The sequence below is a fragment of the Lasioglossum baleicum genome, unplaced genomic scaffold (genome assembly GCF_051020765.1).
Source record: "Lasioglossum baleicum unplaced genomic scaffold, iyLasBale1 scaffold0056, whole genome shotgun sequence".
Taxonomy (NCBI): domain Eukaryota; kingdom Metazoa; phylum Arthropoda; class Insecta; order Hymenoptera; family Halictidae; genus Lasioglossum; species Lasioglossum baleicum.
In genome coordinates this window covers 408,956-427,516 of record NW_027469116.1, presented here as the reverse complement: position 1 = coordinate 427,516, position 18,561 = coordinate 408,956, and positions in this window count along the sequence as shown.

Below are 18,561 nucleotides of genomic sequence, written 5' to 3'. Positions count from 1 at the left end.
TTTCGGCGCTTCCACGGTTCAGGGCTGAAAAGGGCCCGAAAGAAAATAACTGATTCAAACGTTCGAATTTAACGCCAACTTCGCGACGCTGACTTCGCATAGGTGGCGAGTGCCGCCACAGTCGCCGCGTTTACTCTCGCTTGATAGTTGAGCGAATCGACTTGTAACTTTGAGCTTACGAATCCGACTCTACGTTTGGGTTTACATTTTCCATTAATTTTAAAGGGAGGGGGGGTTGGGGGGAGGATGGCGATGACAGACCAATTGCGCACCTCCCCGCCACCATCGTCGCTACCGACGACCTCGACCTCGAGCCGAGCCGAGCCGAGCGGGGCCGAAGGACCGACGGGCTCCCGGAAAATACCGAAAGGCGATATACCTTTAATTCCCAGTTGGCCGTAACTTTTTCGGTGACGTCAAATTAGTGAAATTTTGCGATTTCTTTGTCGCCGTATAGCTCGAGAACGGGTCGACGGGTGCGGGCGAGAGTAGGCTCGTCGGACGGAGGACGCGGAGACGAATGTTTACCGCGCGAAAAATTCGCGAAGATTCGCGAAAAAGTTTTTACGTGTGCATCGGTAACGCGCGTCGTCCTCGGCGGAGGATAACTTACCGACCACCAACGGCAGTGGTCGGTAACGCTCGGGGGGTATAAGCTGCCGCGTTAAAAATGAAACCCGAATTTCGGCGCTTCCACGGTTCAGGGCTGAAAAGGGCCCGAAAGAAAATAACTGATTCAAACGTTCGAATTTAACGCCAACTTCGCGACGCTGACTTCGCATAGGTGGCGAGTGCCGCCACAGTCGCCGCGTTTACTCTCCCTTGATAGTTGAGCGAATCGACTTGTAACTTCGAGGCTACGAATCCGACTCTACGTTTGGGTTTACATTTTCCATTAATTTTAAAGGGAGGGGGGGTTGGGGGGAGGATGGCGATGACAGACCAATTGCGCACCTCCCCGCCACCATCGTCGCTACCGACGACCTCGACCTCGAGCCGAGCCGAGCCGAGCGGGGCCGAAGGACCGACGGGCTCCCGGAAAATTCCGAAAGGCGATATACCTTTAATTCCCAGTTGGCCGTAACTTTTTCGGTGACGTCAAATTAGTGAAATTTTGCGATTTCTTTGTCGCCGTATAGCTCGAGAACGGGTCGACGGGTGCGGACGAGACTAGGCTCGTCGGACGGAGGACGCGGAGACGAAGATTCACCGCGCGAAAAATTCGCGAAGATTCGCGAAAAAGTTTTTACGTGTGCATCGGTAACGCGCGTCGACCTCGGCGGAGGATAAGTTACCGACCACCAGCGGCAGTGGTCGGTATGCGCGGGGGGTATAAACTGCCGCGTTAAAAATGAAACCCGAATTTCGGCGCTTCCACGGTTCAGGGCTGAAAAGGGCCCGAAAGAAAATAACTGATTCAAACGTTCGAATTTAACGCCAACTGCGCGACGCTGACTTCGCATCGGTGGCGAGTTCCGCCACAGTCGCCGCGATTACTCTCCCTTGATAGTTGAGCGAGTTGACTTGTAACTTCGAGGTTACGAATCCGACTCTACGTTTGGGTTTACATTTTCCATTAATTTTAAAGGGAGGGGGGGGGGTTGGGGGGAGGATGGCGATGACAGACCAATCGCGCGCCTCCCCGCCACCATCGTCGCTACCGACGACCTCGACCTCGAGCCGAGCCGACCCGAGCGGGGCCGAAGGACCGACGGGCTCCCGGAAAATTCCGAAAGGCGGTATACCTTTAATTCCCAGTTGGCCGTAACTTTTTCGGTGACGTCAAATTAGTGAAATTTTGCGATTTCTTTGTCGCCGTATAGCTCGAGAACGGGTCGACGGGTGCGGGCGAGAGTCGGCTCGTCGGACGGAGGACGCGGAAACGAAGGTTTACCGCGCGAAAAATTCGCGAAAATTCGCGAAAAATTTTTTACGTGTGCATCGGTAACGCGCGTCGTCCTCGGCGGAGGATAACTTACCAACCACCAACGGCAGTGGTCGGTAACGCTCGGGGGGTATAAGCTGCCGCGTTAAAAATGAAACCCGAATTTCGGCGCTTCCACGGTTCAGGGCTGAAAAGGGCCCGAAAGAAAATAACTGATTCAAACGTTCGAATTTAACGCCAACATCGCGACGCTGACTTCGCATAGGTGGCGAGTGCCGCCACAGTCGCCGCGTTTACTCTCCCTTGATAGTTGAGCGAATCGACTTGTAACTTCGAGGTTACGAATCCGACTCTACGTTTGGGTTTACATTTTCCATTAATTTTAATGGGAGGGGGGGGGGTTGGGGGGAGGATGGCGATGACAGACCAATCGCGCGCCTCCCCGCCACCATCGTCGCTACCGACGACCTCGACCTCGAGCTGAGCCGACCCGAGCGGGGCCGAAGGACCGACGGGCTCCCGGAAAATTCCGAAAGGCGATATACCTTTAATTCCCAGTTGGCCGTAACTTTTTCGGTGACGTCAAATTAGTGAAATTTTGCGATTTCTTTGTCGCCGTATAGCTCGAGAACGGGTCGACGGGTGCGGGCGAGAGTAGGCTCGTCTGACGGAGGACGCGGAGACGAAGGTTTACCGCGCGAAAAATTCGCGAAGATTCGCGAAAAAGTTTTTACGTGTGCATCGGTAACGCGCGTCGTCCTCGGCGGAGGATAACTTACCGACCACCAACGGCAGTGGTCGGTAACGCTCGGGGGGTATAAGCTGCCGCGTTAAAAATGAAACCCGAATTTCGGCGCTTCCACGGTTCAGGGCTGAAAAGGGCCCGAAAGAAAATAACTGATTCAAACGTTCGAATTTAACGCCAACTTCGCGACGCTGACTTCGCATAGGTGGCGAGTGCCGCCACAGTCGCCGCGTTTACTCTCCCTTGATAGTTGAGCGAATCGACTTGTAACTTCGAGGCTACGAATCCGACTCTACGTTTGGGTTTACATTTTCCATTAATTTTAAAGGGAGGGGGGGTTGGGGGGAGGATGGCGATGACAGACCAATTGCGCACCTCCCCGCCACCATCGTCGCTACCGACGACCTCGACCTCGAGCCGAGCCGAGCCGAGCGGGGCCGAAGGACCGACGGGCTCCCGGAAAATTCCGAAAGGCGATATACCTTTAATTCCCAGTTGGCCGTAACTTTTTCGGTGACGTCAAATTAGTGAAATTTTGCGATTTCTTTGTCGCCGTATAGCTCGAGAACGGGTCGACGGGTGCGGGCGAGAGTAGGCTCGTCGGACGGAGGACGCGGAGACGAAGGTTTACCGCGCGAAAAATTCGCGAAGATTCGCGAAAAAGTTTTTACGTGTGCATCGGTAACGCGCGTCGTCCTCGGCGGAGGATAAGTTACCGACCACCAACGGCAGTGGTCGGTAACGCTCGGGGGGTATAAGCTGCCCCGTTAAAAATGAAACCAGAATTTCGGCGCTTCCACGGTTCAGGGCTGAAAAGGGCCCGAAAGATAATAACTGATTCAAACGTTCGAATTTAACGCCAACTTCGCGACGCTGACTTCGCATCGGTGGCGAGTGCCGCCACAGTCGCCGCGATTACTCTCCCTTGATAGTTGAGCGAGTTGACTTGTAACTTCGAGGTTACGAATCCGACTCTACGTTTAGGTTTACATTTTCCATTAATTATAAAGGGAGGGGGGTTGGGGGGAGGATGGCGATGACAGACCAATCGCGCGCCTCCCCGCCACCATCGTCGCTACCGACGACCTCGACCTCGAGCCGAGCCGAGCCGAGCGGGGCCGAAGGCCCGAAGGTCTCCCGGAAAATTCAGAAAGGCGATATACCTTTAATTCCCAGTTGGCCGTAACTTTTTCGGTGACGTCAAATTAGTGAAATTTTGCGATTTCTTTATCGCCGTATAGCTCGAGAACGGGTCGACGGGTGCGGGCGAGAGTAGGCTCGTCGGACGGAGGACGCGGAGACGAAGGTTTACCGCGCGAAAAATTCGCGAAGATTCGCGAAAAAGTTTTTACGTGTGCATCGGTAACGCGCGTCGTCCTCGGCGGAGGATAACTTACCGACCACCAACGGCAGTGGTCGGTAACGCTCGGGGGGTATAAGCTGCCGCGTTAAAAATGAAACCCGAATTTCGGCGCTTCCACGGTTCAGGGCTGAAAAGGGCCCGAAAGAAAATAACTGATTCAAACGTTCGAATTTAACGCCAACTTCGCGACGCTGACTTCGCATAGGTGGCGAGTGCCGCCACAGTCGCCGCGTTTACTCTCCCTTGATAGTTGAGCGAATCGACTTGTAACTTCGAGGCTACGAATCCGACTCTACGTTTGGGTTTACATTTTCCATTAATTTTAAAGGGAGGGGGGGTTGGGGGGAGGATGGCGATGACAGACCAATTGCGCACCTCCCCGCCACCATCGTCGCTACCGACGACCTCGACCTCGAGCCGAGCCGAGCCGAGCGGGGCCGAAGGACCGACGGGCTCCCGGAAAATTCCGAAAGGCGATATACCTTTAATTCCCAGTTGGCCGTAACTTTTTCGGTGACGTCAAATTAGTGAAATTTTGCGATTTCTTTGTCGCCGTATAGCTCGAGAACGGGTCGACGGGTGCGGACGAGACTAGGCTCGTCGGACGGAGGACGCGGAGACGAAGATTCACCGCGCGAAAAATTCGCGAAGATTCGCGAAAAAGTTTTTACGTGTGCATCGGTAACGCGCGTCGACCTCGGCGGAGGATAAGTTACCGACCACCAGCGGCAGTGGTCGGTATGCGCGGGGGGTATAAACTGCCGCGTTAAAAATGAAACCCGAATTTCGGCGCTTCCACGGTTCAGGGCTGAAAAGGGCCCGAAAGAAAATAACTGATTCAAACGTTCGAATTTAACGCCAACTGCGCGACGCTGACTTCGCATCGGTGGCGAGTTCCGCCACAGTCGCCGCGATTACTCTCCCTTGATAGTTGAGCGAGTTGACTTGTAACTTCGAGGTTACGAATCCGACTCTACGTTTGGGTTTACATTTTCCATTAATTTTAAAGGGAGGGGGGGGGGGTTGGGGGGAGGATGGCGATGACAGACCAATCGCGCGCCTCCCCGCCACCATCGTCGCTACCGACGACCTCGACCTCGAGCCGAGCCGACCCGAGCGGGGCCGAAGGACCGACGGGCTCCCGGAAAATTCCGAAAGGCGATATACCTTTAATTCCCAGTTGGCCGTAACTTTTTCGGTGACGTCAAATTAGTGAAATTTTGCGATTTCTTTGTCGCCGTATAGCTCGAGAACGGGTCGACGGGTGCGGGCGAGAGTCGGCTCGTCGGACGGAGGACGCGGAAACGAAGGTTTACCGCGCGAAAAATTCGCGAAAATTCGCGAAAAATTTTTTACGTGTGCATCGGTAACGCGCGTCGTCCTCGGCGGAGGATAACTTACCAACCACCAACGGCAGTGGTCGGTAACGCTCGGGGGGTATAAGCTGCCGCGTTAAAAATGAAACCCGAATTTCGGCGCTTCCACGGTTCAGGGCTGAAAAGGGCCCGAAAGAAAATAACTGATTCAAACGTTCGAATTTAACGCCAACATCGCGACGCTGACTTCGCATAGGTGGCGAGTGCCGCCACAGTCGCCGCGTTTACTCTCCCTTGATAGTTGAGCGAATCGACTTGTAACTTCGAGGTTACGAATCCGACTCTACGTTTGGGTTTACATTTTCCATTAATTTTAAAGGGAGGGGGGGGGGTTGGGGGGAGGATGGCGATGACAGACCAATCGCGCGCCTCCCCGCCACCATCGTCGCTACCGACGACCTCGACCTCGAGCCGAGCCGACCCGAGCGGGGCCGAAGGACCGACGGGCTCCCGGAAAATTCCGAAAGGCGATATACCGTTAATTCCCAGTTGGCCGTAACTTTTTCGGTGACGTCAAGTTAGTGAAATTTTGCGATTTCTTTGTCGCCGTATAGCTCGAGAACGGGTCGACGGGTGCGGGCGAGAGTAGGCTCGTCGGACGGAGGACGCGGAGACGAAGGTTTACCGCGCGAAAAATTCTTGAAGATTCGCGAAAAAGTTTTTACGTGTGCATCGGTAACGCGCGTCGACCTCGGCGGAGGATAAGTTACCGACCACCAGCGGCAGTGGTCGGTAACGCTCGGGGGGTATAAGCTGCCGCGTTAAAAATGAAACCCGAATTTCGGCGCTTCCACGGTTCAGGGCTGAAAAGGGCCCGAAAGAAAATAACTGATTCAAACGTTCGAATTTAACGCCAACATCGCGACGCTGACTTCGCATAGGTGGCGAGTGCCGCCACAGTCGCCGCGTTTACTCTCCCTTGATAGTTGAGCGAATCGACTTGTAACTTCGAGGTTACGAATCCGACTCTACGTTTGGGTTTACATTTTCCATTAATTTTAATGGGAGGGGGGGGGGTTGGGGGGAGGATGGCGATGACAGACCAATCGCGCGCCTCCCCGCCACCATCGTCGCTACCGACGACCTCGACCTCGAGCTGAGCCGACCCGAGCGGGGCCGAAGGACCGACGGGCTCCCGGAAAATTCCGAAAGGCGATATACCTTTAATTCCCAGTTGGCCGTAACTTTTTCGGTGACGTCAAATTAGTGAAATTTTGCGATTTCTTTGTCGCCGTATAGCTCGAGAACGGGTCGACGGGTGCGGGCGAGAGTAGGCTCGTCTGACGGAGGACGCGGAGACGAAGGTTTACCGCGCGAAAAATTCGCGAAGATTCGCGAAAAAGTTTTTACGTGTGCATCGGTAACGCGCGTCGTCCTCGGCGGAGGATAACTTACCGACCACCAACGGCAGTGGTCGGTAACGCTCGGGGGGTATAAGCTGCCGCGTTAAAAATGAAACCCGAATTTCGGCGCTTCCACGGTTCAGGGCTGAAAAGGGCCCGAAAGAAAATAACTGATTCAAACGTTCGAATTTAACGCCAACTTCGCGACGCTGACTTCGCATAGGTGGCGAGTGCCGCCACAGTCGCCGCGTTTACTCTCCCTTGATAGTTGAGCGAATCGACTTGTAACTTCGAGGCTACGAATCCGACTCTACGTTTGGGTTTACATTTTCCATTAATTTTAAAGGGAGGGGGGGTTGGGGGGAGGATGGCGATGACAGACCAATTGCGCACCTCCCCGCCACCATCGTCGCTACCGACGACCTCGACCTCGAGCCGAGCCAAGCCGAGCGGGGCCGAAGGACCGACGGGCTCCCGGAAAATTCCGAAAGGCGATATACCTTTAATTCCCAGTTGGCCGTAACTTTTTCGGTGACGTCAAATTAGTGAAATTTTGCGATTTCTTTGTCGCCGTATAGCTCGAGAACGGGTCGACGGGTGCGTGCGAGAGTAGGCTCGTCTGACGGAGGACGCGGAGACGAAGGATTACCGCGCGAAAAATTCGCGAAGATTCGCGAAAAAGTTTTTACGTGTGCATCGGTAACGCGCGTCGACCTCGGCGGAGGATAAGTTACCGACCACCAGCGGCAGTGGTCGGTAACGCTCGGGGGGTATAAGCTGCCGCGTTAAAAATGAAACCCGAATTTCGGCGCTTCCACGGTTCAGGGCTGAAAAGGGCCCGAAAGAAAATAACTGATTCAAACGTTCGAATTTAACGCCAACATCGCGACGCTGACTTCGCATAGGTGGCGAGTGCCGCCACAGTCGCCGCGTTTACTCTCCCTTGATAGTTGAGCGAATCGACTTGAAACTTCGAGGTTACGAATCCGACTCTACGTTTGGGTTTACATTTTCCATTAATTTTAAAGGGGAGGGGGGTTGGGGGGGATGGCGATGACAGACCAATTGCGCACCTCCCCGCCACCATCGTCGCTACCGACGACCTCGACCTCGAGCCGAGCCGAGCCGAGCGGGGCCGAAGGACCGACGGGCTCCCGGAAAATTCCGAAAGGCGATATACCTTTAATTCCCAGTTGGCCGTAACTTTTTCGGTGACGTCAAATTAGTGAAATTTTGCGATTTCTTTGTCGCCGTATAGCTCGAGAACGGGTCGACGGGTGCGGGCGAGAGTAGGCTCGTCTGACGGAGGACGCGGAGACGAAGGATTACCGCGCGAAAAATTCGCGAAGATTCGCGAAAAAGTTTTTACGTGTGCATCGGTAACGCGCGTCGTCCTCGGCGGAGGATAACTTACCGACCACCAACGGCAGTGGTCGGTAACGCTCGGGGGGTATAAGCTGCCGCGTTAAAAATGAAACCCGAATTTCGGCGCTTCCACGGTTCAGGGCTGAAAAGGGCCCGAAAGAAAATAACTGATTCAAACGTTCGAATTTAACGCCAACTTCGCGACGCTGACTTCGCATAGGTGGCGAGTGCCGCCACAGTCGCCGCGTTTACTCTCCCTTGATAGTTGAGCGAATCGACTTGTAACTTCGAGGCTACGAATCCGACTCTACGTTTGGGTTTACATTTTCCATTAATTTTAAAGGGAGGGGGGGTTGGGGGGAGGATGGCGATGACAGACCAATTGCGCACCTCCCCGCCACCATCGTCGCTACCGACGACCTCGACCTCGAGCCGAGCCGAGCCGAGCGGGGCCGAAGGACCGACGGGCTCCCGGAAAATTCCGAAAGGCGATATACCTTTAATTCCCAGTTGGCCGTAACTTTTTCGGTGACGTCAAATTAGTGAAATTTTGCGATTTCTTTGTCGCCGTATAGCTCGAGAACGGGTCGACGGGTGCGGGCGAGAGTAGGCTCGTCGGACGGAGGACGCGGAGACGAAGGTTTACCGCGCGAAAAATTCGCGAAGATTCGCGAAAAAGTTTTTACGTGTGCATCGGTAACGCGCGTCGTCCTCGGCGGAGGATAAGTTACCGACCACCAACGGCAGTGGTCGGTAACGCTCGGGGGGTATAAGCTGCCCCGTTAAAAATGAAACCAGAATTTCGGCGCTTCCACGGTTCAGGGCTGAAAAGGGCCCGAAAGATAATAACTGATTCAAACGTTCGAATTTAACGCCAACTTCGCGACGCTGACTTCGCATCGGTGGCGAGTGCCGCCACAGTCGCCGCGATTACTCTCCCTTGATAGTTGAGCGAGTTGACTTGTAACTTCGAGGTTACGAATCCGACTCTACGTTTAGGTTTACATTTTCCATTAATTATAAAGGGAGGGGGGTTGGGGGGAGGATGGCGATGACAGACCAATCGCGCGCCTCCCCGCCACCATCGTCGCTACCGACGACCTCGACCTCGAGCCGAGCCGAGCCGAGCGGGGCCGAAGGCCCGAAGGTCTCCCGGAAAATTCAGAAAGGCGATATACCTTTAATTCCCAGTTGGCCGTAACTTTTTCGGTGACGTCAAATTAGTGAAATTTTGCGATTTCTTTATCGCCGTATAGCTCGAGAACGGGTCGACGGGTGCGGGCGAGAGTAGGCTCGTCGGACGGAGGACGCGGAGACGAAGGTTTACCGCGCGAAAAATTCGCGAAGATTCGCGAAAAAGTTTTTACGTGTGCATCGGTAACGCGCGTCGTCCTCGGCGGAGGATAACTTACCGACCACCAACGGCAGTGGTCGGTAACGCTCGGGGGGTATAAGCTGCCGCGTTAAAAATGAAACCCGAATTTCGGCGCTTCCACGGTTCAGGGCTGAAAAGGGCCCGAAAGAAAATAACTGATTCAAACGTTCGAATTTAACGCCAACTTCGCGACGCTGACTTCGCATAGGTGGCGAGTGCCGCCACAGTCGCCGCGTTTACTCTCTCTTGATAGTTGAGCGAATCGACTTGTAACTTCGAGGTTACGAATCCGACTCTACGTTTGGGTTTACATTTTCCATTAATTTTAAAGGGAGGGGGGGTTGGGGGGAGGATGGCGATGACAGACCAATCGCGCGCCTCCCCGCCACCATCGTCGCTACCGACGACCTCGACCTCGAGCCGAGCCGAGCCGAGCGGGGCCGAAGGCCCGACGGTCTCCCGGAAAATTCAGAAAGGCGATATACCTTTAATTCCCAGTTGGCCGTAACTTTTTCGGTGACGTCAAATTAGTGAAATTTTGCGATTTCTTTGTCGCCGTATAGCTCGAGAACGGGTCGACGGGTGCGGGCGAGAGTAGGCTCGTCGGACGGAGGACGCGGAGACGAAGGTTTACCGCGCGAAAAATTCGCGAAGATTCGCGAAAAAGTTTTTACGTGTGCATCGGTAACGGGCGTCGACCTCGGCGGAGGATAAGTTACCGACCACCAGCGGCAGTGGTCGGTAACGCTCGGGGGGTATAAGCTGCCGCGTTAAAAATGAAACCCGAATTTCGGCGCTTCCACGGTTCAGGGCTGAAAAGGGCCCGAAAGAAAATAACTGATTCAAACGTTCGAATTTAACGCCAACATCGCGACGCTGACTTCGCATAGGTGGCGAGTGCCGCCACAGTCGCCGCGTTTACTCTCCCTTGATAGTTGAGCGAATCGACTTGAAACTTCGAGGTTACGAATCCGACTCTACGTTTGGGTTTACATTTTCCATTAATTTTAAAGGCGAGGGGGGGTTGGGGGGGATGGCGATGACAGACCAATTGCGCACCTCCCCGCCACCATCGTCGCTGCCGACGACCTCGACCTCGAGCCGAGCCGAGCCGAGCGGGGCCGAAGGACCGACGGGCTCCCGGAAAATTCCGAAAGGCGATATACCTTTAATTCCCAGTTGGCCGTAACTTTTTCGGTGACGTCAAATTAGTGAAATTTTGCGATTTCTTTGTCGCCGTATAGCTCGAGAACGGGTCGACGGGTGCGGGCGAGAGTAGGCTCGTCTGACGGAGGACGCGGAGACGAAGGTTTACCGCGCGAAAAATTCGCGAAGATTCGCGAAAAAGTTTTTACGTGTGCATCGGTAACGCGCGTCGTCCTCGGCGGAGGATAACTTACCGACCACCAACGGCAGTGGTCGGTAACGTTCGGGGGGTATAAGCTGCCGCGTTAAAAATGAAACCCGAATTTCGGCGCTTCCACGGTTCAGGGCTGAAAAGGGCCCGAAAGAAAATAACTGATTCAAACGTTCGAATTTAACGCCAACTTCGCGACGCTGACTTCGCATAGGTGGCGAGTGCCGCCACAGTCGCCGCGTTTACTCTCCCTTGATAGTTGAGCGAATCGACTTGTAACTTCGAGGTTACGAATCCGACTCTACGTTTGGGTTTACATTTTCCATTAATTTTAAAGGGAGGGGGGGTTGGGGGGAGGATGGCGATGACAGACCAATTGCGCACCTCCCCGCCACCATCGTCGCTACCGACGACCTCGACCTCGAGCCGAGCCGGGCCGAGCGGGGCCGAAGGACCGACGGGCTCCCGGAAAATACCGAAAGGCGATATACCTTTAATTCCCAGTTGGCCGTAACTTTTTCGGTGACGTCAAATTAGTGAAATTTTGCGATTTCTTTGTCGCCGTATAGCTCGAGAACGGGTCGACGGGTGCGGGCGAGAGTAGGCTCGTCGGACGGAGGACGCGGAGACGAAGGTTTAACGCGCGAAAAATTCGCGAAGATTCGCGAAAAAGTTTTTACGTGTGCATCGGTAACGCGCGTCGTCCTCGGCGGAGGATAACTTACCGACCACCAACGGCAGTGGTCGGTAACGCTCGGGGGGTATAAGCTGCCGCGTTAAAAATGAAACCCGAATTTCGGCGCTTCCACGGTTCAGGGCTGAAAAGGGCCCGAAAGAAAATAACTGATTCAAACGTTCGAATTTAACGCCAACTGCGCGACGCTGACTTCGCATCGGTGGCGAGTGCCGCCACAGTCGCCGCGATTACTCTCCCTTGATAGTTGAGCAAGTTGACTTGTAACTTCGAGGTTACGAATCCGACTCTACGTTTAGGTTTACATTTTCCATTAATTTTAAAGGGAGGGGGGTTGGGGGGAGGATGGCGATGACAGACCAATCGCGCGCCTCCCCGCCACCATCGTCGCTACCGACGACCTCGACCTCGAGCCGAGCCGAGCCGAGCCGAGCCGAGCGGGGCCGAAGGCCCGACGGGCTCCCGGAAAATTCGGAAAGGCGATATACCTTTAATTCCCAATTGGCCGTAACTTTTTCGGTGACGTCAAATTAGTGAAATTTTGCGATTTCTTTGCCGCCGTATAGCTCGAGAACGGGTCGACGGGTGCGGGCGAGAGTAGGCTCGTCGGACGGAGGACGCGGAGACGAAGGTTTACCGCGCGAAAAATTCGCGAAAATTCGCGAAAAATTTTTTACGTGTGCATCGGTAACGTGCGTCGACCTCGGCGGAGGATAAGTTACCGACCACCACCGGCAGTGTTCGGTATCGCTCGGGGGGTGTAAGCTGCCGCGTTAAAAATGAATCCCGAATTTCGGCGCTTCCACGGTTCATGGCTGAAAAGGGCCCGAAAGAAAATAACTGATTCAAACGTTCGAATTTAACGCCAACTTCGCGACGCTGACTTCGCATCGATGGCGGATGCCGCCACAGTCGCCGCGTTTACTCTCCCTTGATAGTTGAGCGAATCGACTTGTAACTTTGAGCTTACGAATCCGACTCTACGTTTAGGTTTACATTTTCCATTAATTTTAAAGGGAGGGGGGGTTGGGGGGGGGGTTGGTGTTGACAGACCAACCGCACGCCTCCCCGCCACCATCGTCGCTACCGACGACCTCGACTTCGAGCCGAGCCGAGCCGAGCCGAGCCGAGCGGGGCCGTAGGCCCGTCGGGCTCCCGGAAAATTCCGAAAGGCGATATACCTTTAATTCCCAGTTGGCCGTAACTTTTTCGGTGACGTCAAATTAGTGAAATTTTGCGATTTCTTTGTCGCCGTATAGCTCGAGAACGGGTCGACGGGTGCGGGCGAGAGTAGGCTCGTCGGACGGAGGACGCGGAGACGAAAGTTTACCGCGCGGAAAATTCGCGAAAATTCGCAAAAAATTTTTTACGTGTGCATCGGTAACGCGCGTCGACCTCGGCGGAGGATAACTTACCGACCACCACAGGCAGTGGTCGGTAACGCTCGGGGGGTGTAAGCTGCCGCGTTAAAAATGAAACCCGAATTTCGGCGCTTCCACGGTTCAGGGCTGAAAAGGGCCCGAAAGGAAATAACTGATTCAAACGTTCGAATTTAACGCCAACTTCGCGACGCTGACTTCGCATCGATGGCGAGTGCCGCCACAGTCGCCGCGTTTACTCTCGCTTGATAGGTGAGCGAATCGACTTGTAACTTTGAGCTTACGAATCCGACTCTACGTTTAGGTCTACATTTTCCATTAATTTTAAAGGGGTAGGGGGGTTTGGGGGGGGTTGGTGTTGACAGACCAACCGCACGCCTCCCCGCCACCATCGTCGCTACCGACGACCTCGACCTCGAGCCGAGCCGAGCCGAGCCGAGCCGAGCGGGGCCGTAGGCCCGACGGGCTCCCGGAAAATTCCGAAAGGCGATATACCTTTAATTCCCAGTTGGCCGTAACTTTTTCGGTGACGTCAAATTAGTGAAATTTTGCGATTTCTTTGTCGCCGTATAGCTCGAGAACGGGTCGACGGGTGCGGGCGAGAGTAGGCTCGTCGGACGGAGGACGCGGAGACGAAGGTTTACTGCGCGAAAAATTCGCGAAAATTCGCAAAAAATTTTTTACGTGTGCATCGGTAACGTGCGTCGACCTCGGCGGAGGATAACTTACCGAGCACCACCGGCAGTGGTCGGTAACGCTTGGGGGGTATAAGCTGCCGCGTTAAAAATGAAACCCGGATTTCGGCGCTTCCACGGTTCAGGGCTGAAAAGGGCCCGAAAGGAAATAACTGATTCAAACGTTCGAATTTAACGCCAACTTCGCGACGCTGACTTCGCATCGATGGCGAGTGCCGCCACAGTCGCCGCGTTTACTCTCGCTTGATAGTTGAGCGAATCGACTTGTAACTTTGAGCTTACGAATCCGACTCTACGTTTAGGTTTACATTTTCCATTAATTTTAAAGGGAAGGGGGGTTGGGGGGGTGGTTGGTGTTGACAGACCAACAGCACGCCTCCCCGCCAACATCGTCGCTACCGACGACCTCGACCTCGAGCCGAGCCGAGCCGAGCCGAGCCGAGCGGGGCCGAAGGCCCGACGGTCTCCCGGAAAATTCAGAAAGGCGATATACCTTTAATTCCCAGTTGGCCGTAACTTTTTCGGTGACGTCAAATTAGTGAAATTTTGCGATTTCTTTGTCGCCGTATAGCTCGAGAACGGGTCGACGGGTGCGGGCGAGAGTAGGCTCGTCGGACGGAGGACGCGGAGACGAAGGTTTACCGCGCGAAAAATTCGCGAAGATTCGCGAAAAAGTTTTTACGTGTGCATCGGTAACGGGCGTCGACCTCGGCGGAGGATAAGTTACCGACCACCAGCGGCAGTGGTCGGTAACGCTCGGGGGGTATAAGCTGCCGCGTTAAAAATGAAACCCGAATTTCGGCGCTTCCACGGTTCAGGGCTGAAAAGGGCCCGAAAGAAAATAACTGATTCAAACGTTCGAATTTAACGCCAACATCGCGACGCTGACTTCGCATAGGTGGCGAGTGCCGCCACAGTCGCCGCGTTTACTCTCCCTTGATAGTTGAGCGAATCGACTTGAAACTTCGAGGTTACGAATCCGACTCTACGTTTGGGTTTACATTTTCCATTAATTTTAAAGGCGAGGGGGGGTTGGGGGGGATGGCGATGACAGACCAATTGCGCACCTCCCCGCCACCATCGTCGCTGCCGACGACCTCGACCTCGAGCCGAGCCGAGCCGAGCGGGGCCGAAGGACCGACGGGCTCCCGGAAAATTCCGAAAGGCGATATACCTTTAATTCCCAGTTGGCCGTAACTTTTTCGGTGACGTCAAATTAGTGAAATTTTGCGATTTCTTTGTCGCCGTATAGCTCGAGAACGGGTCGACGGGTGCGGGCGAGAGTAGGCTCGTCTGACGGAGGACGCGGAGACGAAGGTTTACCGCGCGAAAAATTCGCGAAGATTCGCGAAAAAGTTTTTACGTGTGCATCGGTAACGCGCGTCGTCCTCGGCGGAGGATAACTTACCGACCACCAACGGCAGTGGTCGGTAACGTTCGGGGGGTATAAGCTGCCGCGTTAAAAATGAAACCCGAATTTCGGCGCTTCCACGGTTCAGGGCTGAAAAGGGCCCGAAAGAAAATAACTGATTCAAACGTTCGAATTTAACGCCAACTTCGCGACGCTGACTTCGCATAGGTGGCGAGTGCCGCCACAGTCGCCGCGTTTACTCTCCCTTGATAGTTGAGCGAATCGACTTGTAACTTCGAGGTTACGAATCCGACTCTACGTTTGGGTTTACATTTTCCATTAATTTTAAAGGGAGGGGGGGTTGGGGGGAGGATGGCGATGACAGACCAATTGCGCACCTCCCCGCCACCATCGTCGCTACCGACGACCTCGACCTCGAGCCGAGCCGGGCCGAGCGGGGCCGAAGGACCGACGGGCTCCCGGAAAATACCGAAAGGCGATATACCTTTAATTCCCAGTTGGCCGTAACTTTTTCGGTGACGTCAAATTAGTGAAATTTTGCGATTTCTTTGTCGCCGTATAGCTCGAGAACGGGTCGACGGGTGCGGGCGAGAGTAGGCTCGTCGGACGGAGGACGCGGAGACGAAGGTTTAACGCGCGAAAAATTCGCGAAGATTCGCGAAAAAGTTTTTACGTGTGCATCGGTAACGCGCGTCGTCCTCGGCGGAGGATAACTTACCGACCACCAACGGCAGTGGTCGGTAACGCTCGGGGGGTATAAGCTGCCGCGTTAAAAATGAAACCCGAATTTCGGCGCTTCCACGGTTCAGGGCTGAAAAGGGCCCGAAAGAAAATAACTGATTCAAACGTTCGAATTTAACGCCAACTGCGCGACGCTGACTTCGCATCGGTGGCGAGTGCCGCCACAGTCGCCGCGATTACTCTCCCTTGATAGTTGAGCAAGTTGACTTGTAACTTCGAGGTTACGAATCCGACTCTACGTTTAGGTTTACATTTTCCATTAATTTTAAAGGGAGGGGGGTTGGGGGGAGGATGGCGATGACAGACCAATCGCGCGCCTCCCCGCCACCATCGTCGCTACCGACGACCTCGACCTCGAGCCGAGCCGAGCCGAGCCGAGCCGAGCGGGGCCGAAGGCCCGACGGGCTCCCGGAAAATTCGGAAAGGCGATATACCTTTAATTCCCAATTGGCCGTAACTTTTTCGGTGACGTCAAATTAGTGAAATTTTGCGATTTCTTTGCCGCCGTATAGCTCGAGAACGGGTCGACGGGTGCGGGCGAGAGTAGGCTCGTCGGACGGAGGACGCGGAGACGAAGGTTTACCGCGCGAAAAATTCGCGAAAATTCGCGAAAAATTTTTTACGTGTGCATCGGTAACGTGCGTCGACCTCGGCGGAGGATAAGTTACCGACCACCACCGGCAGTGTTCGGTATCGCTCGGGGGGTGTAAGCTGCCGCGTTAAAAATGAATCCCGAATTTCGGCGCTTCCACGGTTCATGGCTGAAAAGGGCCCGAAAGAAAATAACTGATTCAAACGTTCGAATTTAACGCCAACTTCGCGACGCTGACTTCGCATCGATGGCGGATGCCGCCACAGTCGCCGCGTTTACTCTCCCTTGATAGTTGAGCGAATCGACTTGTAACTTTGAGCTTACGAATCCGACTCTACGTTTAGGTTTACATTTTCCATTAATTTTAAAGGGAGGGGGGGTTGGGGGGGGGGTTGGTGTTGACAGACCAACCGCACGCCTCCCCGCCACCATCGTCGCTACCGACGACCTCGACTTCGAGCCGAGCCGAGCCGAGCCGAGCCGAGCGGGGCCGTAGGCCCGTCGGGCTCCCGGAAAATTCCGAAAGGCGATATACCTTTAATTCCCAGTTGGCCGTAACTTTTTCGGTGACGTCAAATTAGTGAAATTTTGCGATTTCTTTGTCGCCGTATAGCTCGAGAACGGGTCGACGGGTGCGGGCGAGAGTAGGCTCGTCGGACGGAGGACGCGGAGACGAAAGTTTACCGCGCGGAAAATTCGCGAAAATTCGCAAAAAATTTTTTACGTGTGCATCGGTAACGCGCGTCGACCTCGGCGGAGGATAACTTACCGACCACCACAGGCAGTGGTCGGTAACGCTCGGGGGGTGTAAGCTGCCGCGTTAAAAATGAAACCCGAATTTCGGCGCTTCCACGGTTCAGGGCTGAAAAGGGCCCGAAAGGAAATAACTGATTCAAACGTTCGAATTTAACGCCAACTTCGCGACGCTGACTTCGCATCGATGGCGAGTGCCGCCACAGTCGCCGCGTTTACTCTCGCTTGATAGGTGAGCGAATCGACTTGTAACTTTGAGCTTACGAATCCGACTCTACGTTTAGGTCTACATTTTCCATTAATTTTAAAGGGGTAGGGGGGTTTGGGGGGGGTTGGTGTTGACAGACCAACCGCACGCCTCCCCGCCACCATCGTCGCTACCGACGACCTCGACCTCGAGCCGAGCCGAGCCGAGCCGAGCCGAGCGGGGCCGTAGGCCCGACGGGCTCCCGGAAAATTCCGAAAGGCGATATACCTTTAATTCCCAGTTGGCCGTAACTTTTTCGGTGACGTCAAATTAGTGAAATTTTGCGATTTCTTTGTCGCCGTATAGCTCGAGAACGGGTCGACGGGTGCGGGCGAGAGTAGGCTCGTCGGACGGAGGACGCGGAGACGAAGGTTTACTGCGCGAAAAATTCGCGAAAATTCGCAAAAAATTTTTTACGTGTGCATCGGTAACGTGCGTCGACCTCGGCGGAGGATAACTTACCGAGCACCACCGGCAGTGGTCGGTAACGCTTGGGGGGTATAAGCTGCCGCGTTAAAAATGAAACCCGGATTTCGGCGCTTCCACGGTTCAGGGCTGAAAAGGGCCCGAAAGGAAATAACTGATTCAAACGTTCGAATTTAACGCCAACTTCGCGACGCTGACTTCGCATCGATGGCGAGTGCCGCCACAGTCGCCGCGTTTACTCTCGCTTGATAGTTGAGCGAATCGACTTGTAACTTTGAGCTTACGAATCCGACTCTACGTTTAGGTTTACATTTTCCATTAATTTTAAAGGGAAGGGGGGTTGGGGGGGTGGTTGGTGTTGACAGACCAACAGCACGCCTCCCCGCCAACATCGTCGCTACCGACGACCTCGACCTCGAGCCGAGCCGAGCCGAGCCGAGCCGAGCGGGGCCGAAGGCCCGACGGGCTCCCGGAAAATTCGGAAAGGCGATATACCTTTAATTCCCATTTGGCCGTAACTTTCTCGATGACGTCAAATTAGTGAAAAATCAAAGTTTCTTTGTCGCCGTATAGCTCGAGAACGGGTCGACGGGTGCGGGCGAGAGTAGGCTCGTCGGACGGAGGACGCGGAGACGAAGGTTTACTGCGCGAAAAATTCAGGAAAATTCGCAAAAAATTTTTTACGTGTGCATCGGTAACGTGCGTCGACCTCGGCGGAGGATAACTTACCGACCACCACCGGCAGTGGTCGGTAACGCTTGGGGGGTATAAGCTGCCGCGTTAAAAATGAAACCCGGATTTCGGCGCTTCCACGGTTCAGGGCTGAAAAGGGCCCGAAAGGAAATAACTGATT